Below are 8073 nucleotides of genomic sequence, written 5' to 3' on the forward strand. Positions count from 1 at the left end.
TGACAGTCACTACCGAATAGTCATTATATCTAACAACAACAATATTCCCTTTTTTCTCCCTTGGGAAAGCATGGGAGCAGCGGGGCGGCTCAATGGTTGCTTGTTAACTTTCGCCTTGATTGTCTCCTTGCGACTTACAACCAGGGATTGGACTTAGTTGGAAAAGTTGATAACGTGTTCAATGTGGTCGATGTGATCAAGGTTCAATCTCCTTTTTATTGTTTCAAAGTTTTATATACAAAGCGCTTCCCCATGAGCTTTATCATTGTATTTATCAAACATCCTTTGCCCTTCCACCATGCCCTAGATTGTTGGGTATGTATACCACTGGTAGAAAATAGCCCTATCATTCTTCATACTAGGTAGATGAGCAAATTATAACGCAAGCACCATGAATAAAAGTGTTGAATAGCATAAAATGAATTTTTGTACTAAAAATTAATGGAAATATTACACAAAAATATACAGCAAAAAATACTGAAGTTGTTAAAATCGAGTTACATAAGAAAAAAAAGAAAGATTGACAAAAAATTAGCGTTTTACATCGACATTATTTGATAACAGACCCAATAACGACGTTTGTAGCGAAGGACACCCCCCAAAAAAGACACCCCTGGCTACCGGCTAGCGTGCCCATATGGGCTCACTCAAAAATAAATTCAAATTCCTTGTCTCATACGAAAGATAACACGATTCTGGAAAAAGAAACCGAAGTTGACAACATTCATTTTGAGGATAAGATTAAATATTTAGCCGAGTATAAAAAATAAAAAGGAAAAAAATCGCATTTACTGAAGACACTTCGCCATATTTTCTCTTTTGCCTCCTCCAACAGAGTGAGTAAGAATATCTATCATGCCACAGGCAACTGCAGGTACAAATGCTGGCCGTAAGCACACGAACCGAATAAAGTGATCATTTTTGTAATCATTTTTGGCGAAAACAGCATGCTCTATAATATTTGGGTCGGAATTTATACGAAATTCTTTAGACCACTGCAGCTCTGCCCATATGGGCACGCTAGCCGTTCAAGGGTTAATTTTAAAATATTACGAAAATAGAAGCAAACTTGAAATGTAAAATTAAATCACCTAATTTACCGTTTGGACCATTAAGTATGGGTTAATTTTTTAAGTGCTGAGGGACTGGTCCTTAATGTCAGTAATAATTCACCCGAATAAAATGAGCATAGAAGCCTTACTCTAGTCAGAGACGGAGGAATAAAAAGTGAGCAAGCGTAATCTGCCAGGACTGGTCTTCTCATTTATCCTTCTTATATAATAGTAGTCATCGCATTTTACACGACTGTTTTCTGCGCCATAAAACAACGTATTAAATTTCCGCATTCATAAATTTTAAAATAATACTGTACACTTCAAATAAATATTTTCTTTGCGTAAAAGAAAACAATTGACTCCATTAGTAATTATTACTTGCTTCGCAATCACCGAAGACCACTGAATACTATAATATTCTTTTTAATGTTGTCAATATTGCGCGGGTGCAAGAAGCAAACTTAACAGATTCGGTTACTTATCTCAAGGTAGCGTCGCAGTTCGTTTTCATTCATTGGTTTTTTTCTGGGCCTCTCGTGTTTTGTGTATTTTGAAAACACTGATTCTTAAAGTCTTGTCTCGACCATTCATTCAATCAGGCCACGTGTGCATTTATAGCTCAACTCATTACATTTTTCAAAAACGCATTGTAATGTTAAATACCTGTTTTTTAAGTATAGCCGTAGCCTTCTAGCTCAGATTTTCAAATGTCTCAATCGGGTGCTATTTAACCCTCTTCTCGATTGTTTTCACCCGACGAAGAAATTAATTTCGATTTATAAATTACTAGCACGTGTCACTTATGTGCCTATTTGGAGAGAAATTGGACCCCGTTCGAGTGAGAATGGTACCCTTTTTTCTGTGATTACGTGTTGATAAGATTTCAATTCTATTCAAAGTAACATTACTGCAAGCCGTGGTAATCTCTAACTGCATCAAATAAAAAAGTCAAGGTAATATTTTTCTAGCTAAGTGTTTCAGAATATGTTATCAATCGTGGATTGAAATTTATTTTCCTGAACATTCCAATACGATGAGTTAAACTTTCTCCCGTAGTAATGACCTTCTAGGTGAATTTTTTATCAATGAACTGATTTTAATGAGATGTCGTAGTCGTAGGCGAAACTAAGCGGTGTGGCATCGCTGGTAAGTTTTGATTCGATTGCAATTAATACATTTAATTTCATGAAAGTCACTCTGAGCTAAAGCGATTACGTGGGTTTCTCTCACAGTTTTTTTTTCTTTTCCGTTGCATTTTCGCCACTTTTTCGTCCACAAAATTAAAAATATGAAAAATATTTGCGTCATTCCAATGCTAATTTCTCTTCATGCCTCATCAAAAATATCCTTGCGTTTGTTGTTACTACTCCCTAGTTGATGATTTCAGAACTAACGATGAATTTAAGAAATTAAAATGCTAGTAGCATTCAAAGGTCAATACTTAGTTCTTGACGTCACATGTCGTACTACATACTGTTTGGTAAGTAACTTTGTTTAACAGCAAATAACAAAATGTTTGTTGTGATGTTGGTGTTATTTGAGTGTTTATTGAATCATAAAAAATCAACTTGCCGTCGGTAACCTCATTAATGAAGCAATATAAACCAAATATTAAAGAAACTTCTCAATACCATGTTGTAATCCTTCTTGAGTGGTAGGCACTGAGGTAGTTAGGTATGTGGCATGTGTCAAAATATTTTTAGCGAATTTCATCCCCTAGTATGTATATGTTATGCTCATTTCCTTGCCAACCACTTTGTAGTGCCTACGCCATGTGACATCAAGAATTTTCAGTGTTTGAATGCTACGATGAAATTCAGCCTTTATTCTAATATCATCAACATAGGAACTAACTAGAATAATCATGTAAATTTAGGTGACATCTGTTTGGCATAGGTGTTTTATAGAAATTACTGACTTGGTATAATGGTACGCTTGACATAAATTTCGAAGTTCGTGATGTTTACCTCCTTCGGTAGAACAAACTGCATTTACATTTCAATGGATTTTTTTAAAGCACTGCTTGTTCTTCGTAAACTTTTTTTTGACAATTGAGGCTATCCATTATGCTCCGCGAACATAATATGCTGGTCTATATAACTTTAAACCTGAGCTCGTTAGCGGACAAAATATAGCACCTGCACTCATTAATTATTAGAATACAAAGTATAAAAATGATTCAGTGTAGTTAGCCATCTAATTTTGTATACTATTTTAATTTCTCAAGCTATGTTGACTGATGCCGTTCTACTTTGCTATTTTTTTACTTTTAATGAAGACTTAATTTTAACTTATGCTCGAACCTTGACACTTCAAACTTGCTGTGGGAAGACACATTACTCTTAAAATTTTCACAGAAATGCTATTTATCGAAATAGAGCCGCGTTCTCCACCCTTAAGAGATGTAAACATTACCTATTCATTCAAATATTAGTACATTTGGATTTATTCATCATTCTCAATGCTCATGAATTAATAAAAAAGGGTAATTAATGCTTCGATAATGAACTCTGTTAGGAAATAATAATTTGGATTACCAAGAAAGTGAAGATTTGGTGTAATAAAGTAATTCATACGATTCAGTAGATTTTTTTCTTCCTTTAATAGTGCGCAGATCCACGGATGAGTTGGCTGATGCTTTCTCTCTGAATTGCGGGGAGTACACTGCCGCTAGTTATGGTGGCTCATTCCTCAGGTACTCCGGAAAGACAATGTTCAATATTTTGAACTAATTAGAGCTATTCTGTAGATTTAGCTGTATATATCCTTTCCTATATATCCTTTTGATCAGCTTTATTGATTTCCCACGCTCTTTTGACTCATGCCTTCGTTCTAAAATGCGAGATGTGTGCCTTCACCTAATAGTAATGATTTTAGTTTAGTATTAGGAGGGTACTATTTTAAAGGCAATGTGGGAGAACATAGATTATTAATTTTTTCTGAAACGTAATTCAGGGCAACGTTACGGCTTGATGTGGAAGGCTACACGGGATTTCCACCGGGTCAGGTTCTCCAACTCCATCTCGGCCGACGTTTCGATGGGCGAGTTGTCCATCGTCTTCAGGGCATGTCGAGTCTTGAAAATCGTCCTCCTTATCTACATGCCCTGAAGACGATGGACAACTCGCCCATCGAAACGTCGGCCGAGATGGAGTTGGAGAACCTGACCCGGTGGATATCCCGTGTAGCCTTCCACAATTCAATACGCCGGGAAAGCCTACGATCATTCTTTACGGCTTGTTCTTTGCTATAATGAAAAATTTAGCCATTTGAATTCTTGCATTGCTCTCTGTACACATAATATAACATATATATAATTACTCTGTGGGTGAACTATTCAATCGGGAACATAAAGTAGATTATTCATTGCATTTAGCTAATTGATGTCATTCAGTGAATTAAGCTACCGTAAACCGGGAACATTTTGCCACTTATTTTTCTTTTTCAACCACATTCTTGTAAGTTCATGTATGGAAATAATTTAAAACCATTTTAAGCCATTACTCTTGGTCTCTACTTTCAAAATTTGGGAAAAAATGACAACTTAAGTAAAAGTTTATACGTTAGAAAAATTGAAAATATAGTTGGCAAAGATTCTCTGGATCTGGGGCAACTTTGCCAACGGAGTTACATCCAGCGGAAACCTCAATAAAACAATGGAAACAATAATTTTTATTTAGAAAACTCTTAAATACAGAATGTTACACCAAGATACTCAAAACATTGAACGTGGAATTCTATGGTCATTCCCCTAAGTTTTCTTCTTTTTACGAGTCCTTCCAACAAGATTTTGTGTGGAGGTGCTTTGAAGTGACCAGGTGTGATTTGTCCATGGTTTCTCCAGAGGACGATTGTCTTCATCAGGCCATCATGTCTCAAGATGTGGCCAATAAGGTTGTTCCGCCTTCTTGTTATACTCCATGGGACTAATTTACGTTAATACGGGAGTGAAGTGATCGCTGTGTAGTCAACGCCGCGCTGAGGACATTTTTCTAAACCAATTGAAATATTTTAGAGTGGCAACAGACATCAACGGAAAGGATTTGGGCTTTCTCAGTGTAGACTCATTGGACGGAGATTTGGCAATTAACAGAGCTCGTACGATGATTGTTTTATTTATTGTTAATATGGGAGGAATATCCCTTAAACACGGATGGAAAATTCCAAAATCCTCTTGGCTAAGCATACTTGAGCTTACAGGTCCGATTAAAGCGACTTCCCTCGAGCTGGACTGTGTAACGTTTAATGGCCCATTCATGACATGGATTTTTTTATCGTCGATATTTTGTTCACTGTCTGTCTTGACCCCAAGAGATGGCCCTATTTGGCGACCGCAAAACACAAGCGGACACGTGCCCTCGTCCGGGCGCCCGCGCCGCCGCGACTCTGTTTGACCGATGACCTTTGAGCCTCGAGGAGTAGGAAGGTACTTCCGCCGCAGTTTAATGACTAAATCCCTCGTCGTAAGCCGTCGACGAGGCCTCCCGGATATATGTGCGGCCGTATATTTGTTTCTACGAGCACACGAGAGCAGCGTTGGCTGGCAGCTTAGCAGCCTCTTCACCATTCGTTTCGAGTAGAGCCACTCCACTCCGCGCACGGCTTTTAAACATTTTATGCTCGTGCATTCGCTCCGTCGCTGAGGAGTCCGCTGCGGGAAATTGCGACTAGTTTGCTGGGGACAAGCGGCGGGAGAAACAATTTCGTGTGCGGTGGACGATTTGAAAGATTGGCACGAAGAGGGTCATTTCAATCACTACGCAATAACGTGGAAGCCCTCAAACAAACTTTATTTTAATCTCGATTTTAATTGCTTACCCACTCTGTGGTTCAACCGTAAGGATGTTTTGGATTGGTGAGGGTGGAGCTGACCCTGAACTGAAGGTGTGTGAAATTTACACATTCAGGGTGGGGTGACTGGTTCCTTTGCGGGGGTAACTTTGAACATTTATTTTGGGCGAACGAGGGATTCACCTGCCATTTGAACCTAGAACCTATCGATCAGCTGCTAAGAGACACTACTGCTAATTAGCAAATATAATAGAACACCATAACCCCACAATATCGATTTTTATAGAACCTTAGAAAATGAATTTTCCAGTATTTTCCTTTTTCCGGACCATCGCGACATCTACTTCTTGAGCAAATTCAGCAACAGCCCCACGCATTTCGAAGATTAGTTGATTATGTCACAAAATCATTCCTATAGGGTCACCGCTTCTCAGCCTTGTGCGTAGGTATCGTTTGGTTCATTGCTCTCTTTTGAGCACTTCCTTCCATCAAGAGGCTGTTCTCCTCTGAATTAGTAAATCAACCACAGCTCTAAATGCGTTCCCAATTACATGAAAACTGGGCGGAAAATTTCGCGTTTTCATCTTTTGAACTTCATTGAGAATGTCTAACAGGGAACATTTATTTTCGTGTCGCAATTTTTCCTTATTCGTTGCATAACGTACATGCATATTGCGTGTATCGGGGAGGAGAAAGTCGAGCAACGTGAAAATTTCTACTGGTGACAATGGAAGGAATTAATAATGTCAGGAATGCATCGTGCTTGGTCTCATTCTCTTTAAATACATGCATATTACTAATATTTCGATCCAATAAAGGCACTAAACCAGTTGCCGAAAGTTAAGTTTGACGCCTATGGGGCCAATAGGTGTCTCATGTAGCAGTTGGCCTCCAGAAATGGGGATAGAGAGACTCTTCTAAAGATACCACTTCAAATAGTGCTCTGGTAACTTGAAACTTTTGCTCGACTTCAGCGAACTGCGTAGCTCCGAGTTTTTTCCCTTCCACTTCCACATTCTGCTTCAATTTATGATTTTTCATGAGGTAAACCATTTCCTTTAATTAACGTTATTTAACAGTGTCGCGAGTGAATCGACTGGTCACATTCTTTTTTCGAATTACATGAATGACACTAATATTTCAATCCAATAAAGGCTCAATATCATTTGCTGAAAGTTATTTTTGATAATTATGGGTCCAATAAGACTCATGTAGCAGTTGGCCACCTGAAACAGGGTTTCGAAGCCTGTAGACTGAAAAAGGTCGGTGGGCGAGAAAAGGGGGAGGGGTGAAACGCTTCACCACTATTCTGGTGTAACATTATATTTTCTTTCGTAGCTAATTATTTTCGGTCTTCGTAATATGAAACCCGCGCGAGCAACGATCTGGTGCGTCTGTGGTCTAGTGGGTGGTTTTGAAGAGGGGATGTGGGGATGAGAGAAGGGGGTAGCTGGATGGGAGGGGGTAGCGAATTTTGGGAAATGTGCAACGCAGCTACTGTCTCATGGCACTGACAATGAGCTTCTTCTTGTTTTAGTGCAATTTCTTGGGGACAATTAACGATGTTTAATCGCATTAAGGCGTAGTGTGAATCGCTTTGGGATGCGATCGGTCAAAGGCAACGATTCGTGAAACTCAGCGCACGATAAAAGCCTTATTTCACGTCCCTGACTGAAATGACCCCTCCCTGCATTTCACATTAAATTTACTATTCATTCATTGTGCAACTATTCTCACTCGATCATAGTAATAGTATTACCTACACATAAAATTTAGACTACCATCCAAAGCTAAGAAGGACAAGAGAATGCAGGAATCTAATTCCTTTGCAGGAATGTGTAGGAATCTAATTTACGTGCCTTTGTCCTTATGGAATTGGAGAGCTTTAAACAAAGAATTAGCAAATTAAGAGCAGTTACAACATGAATGTCGGCAGTAATGCTCAACAAAGAGTTTTAACAGTACAGTAGTTTAGCCCGAATAGCCTTTTTTGAACATATTCGCCGGGAAAGCATCAGATTTTACTTCAGTTTTAACAGTAATTTACGGTTTGACCAAGTTTTTTTTTAATGTTTAGTTTAAAGTTGTGGTTATAATGTCAATGATAGTTATAATGTCAATATCATGATAGTTAATTAAATAAATTGGAAACCATATTATAGGCCCTTTTTAAATAGTGTAACTTTTACCTCGTGTAATATTTTATGAGCTCCCAGTCCTATCATTT

The sequence above is a fragment of the Ischnura elegans genome, chromosome X, assembly GCF_921293095.1.
Source record: "Ischnura elegans chromosome X, ioIscEleg1.1, whole genome shotgun sequence".
Lineage (NCBI taxonomy): Eukaryota > Metazoa > Arthropoda > Insecta > Odonata > Coenagrionidae > Ischnura > Ischnura elegans.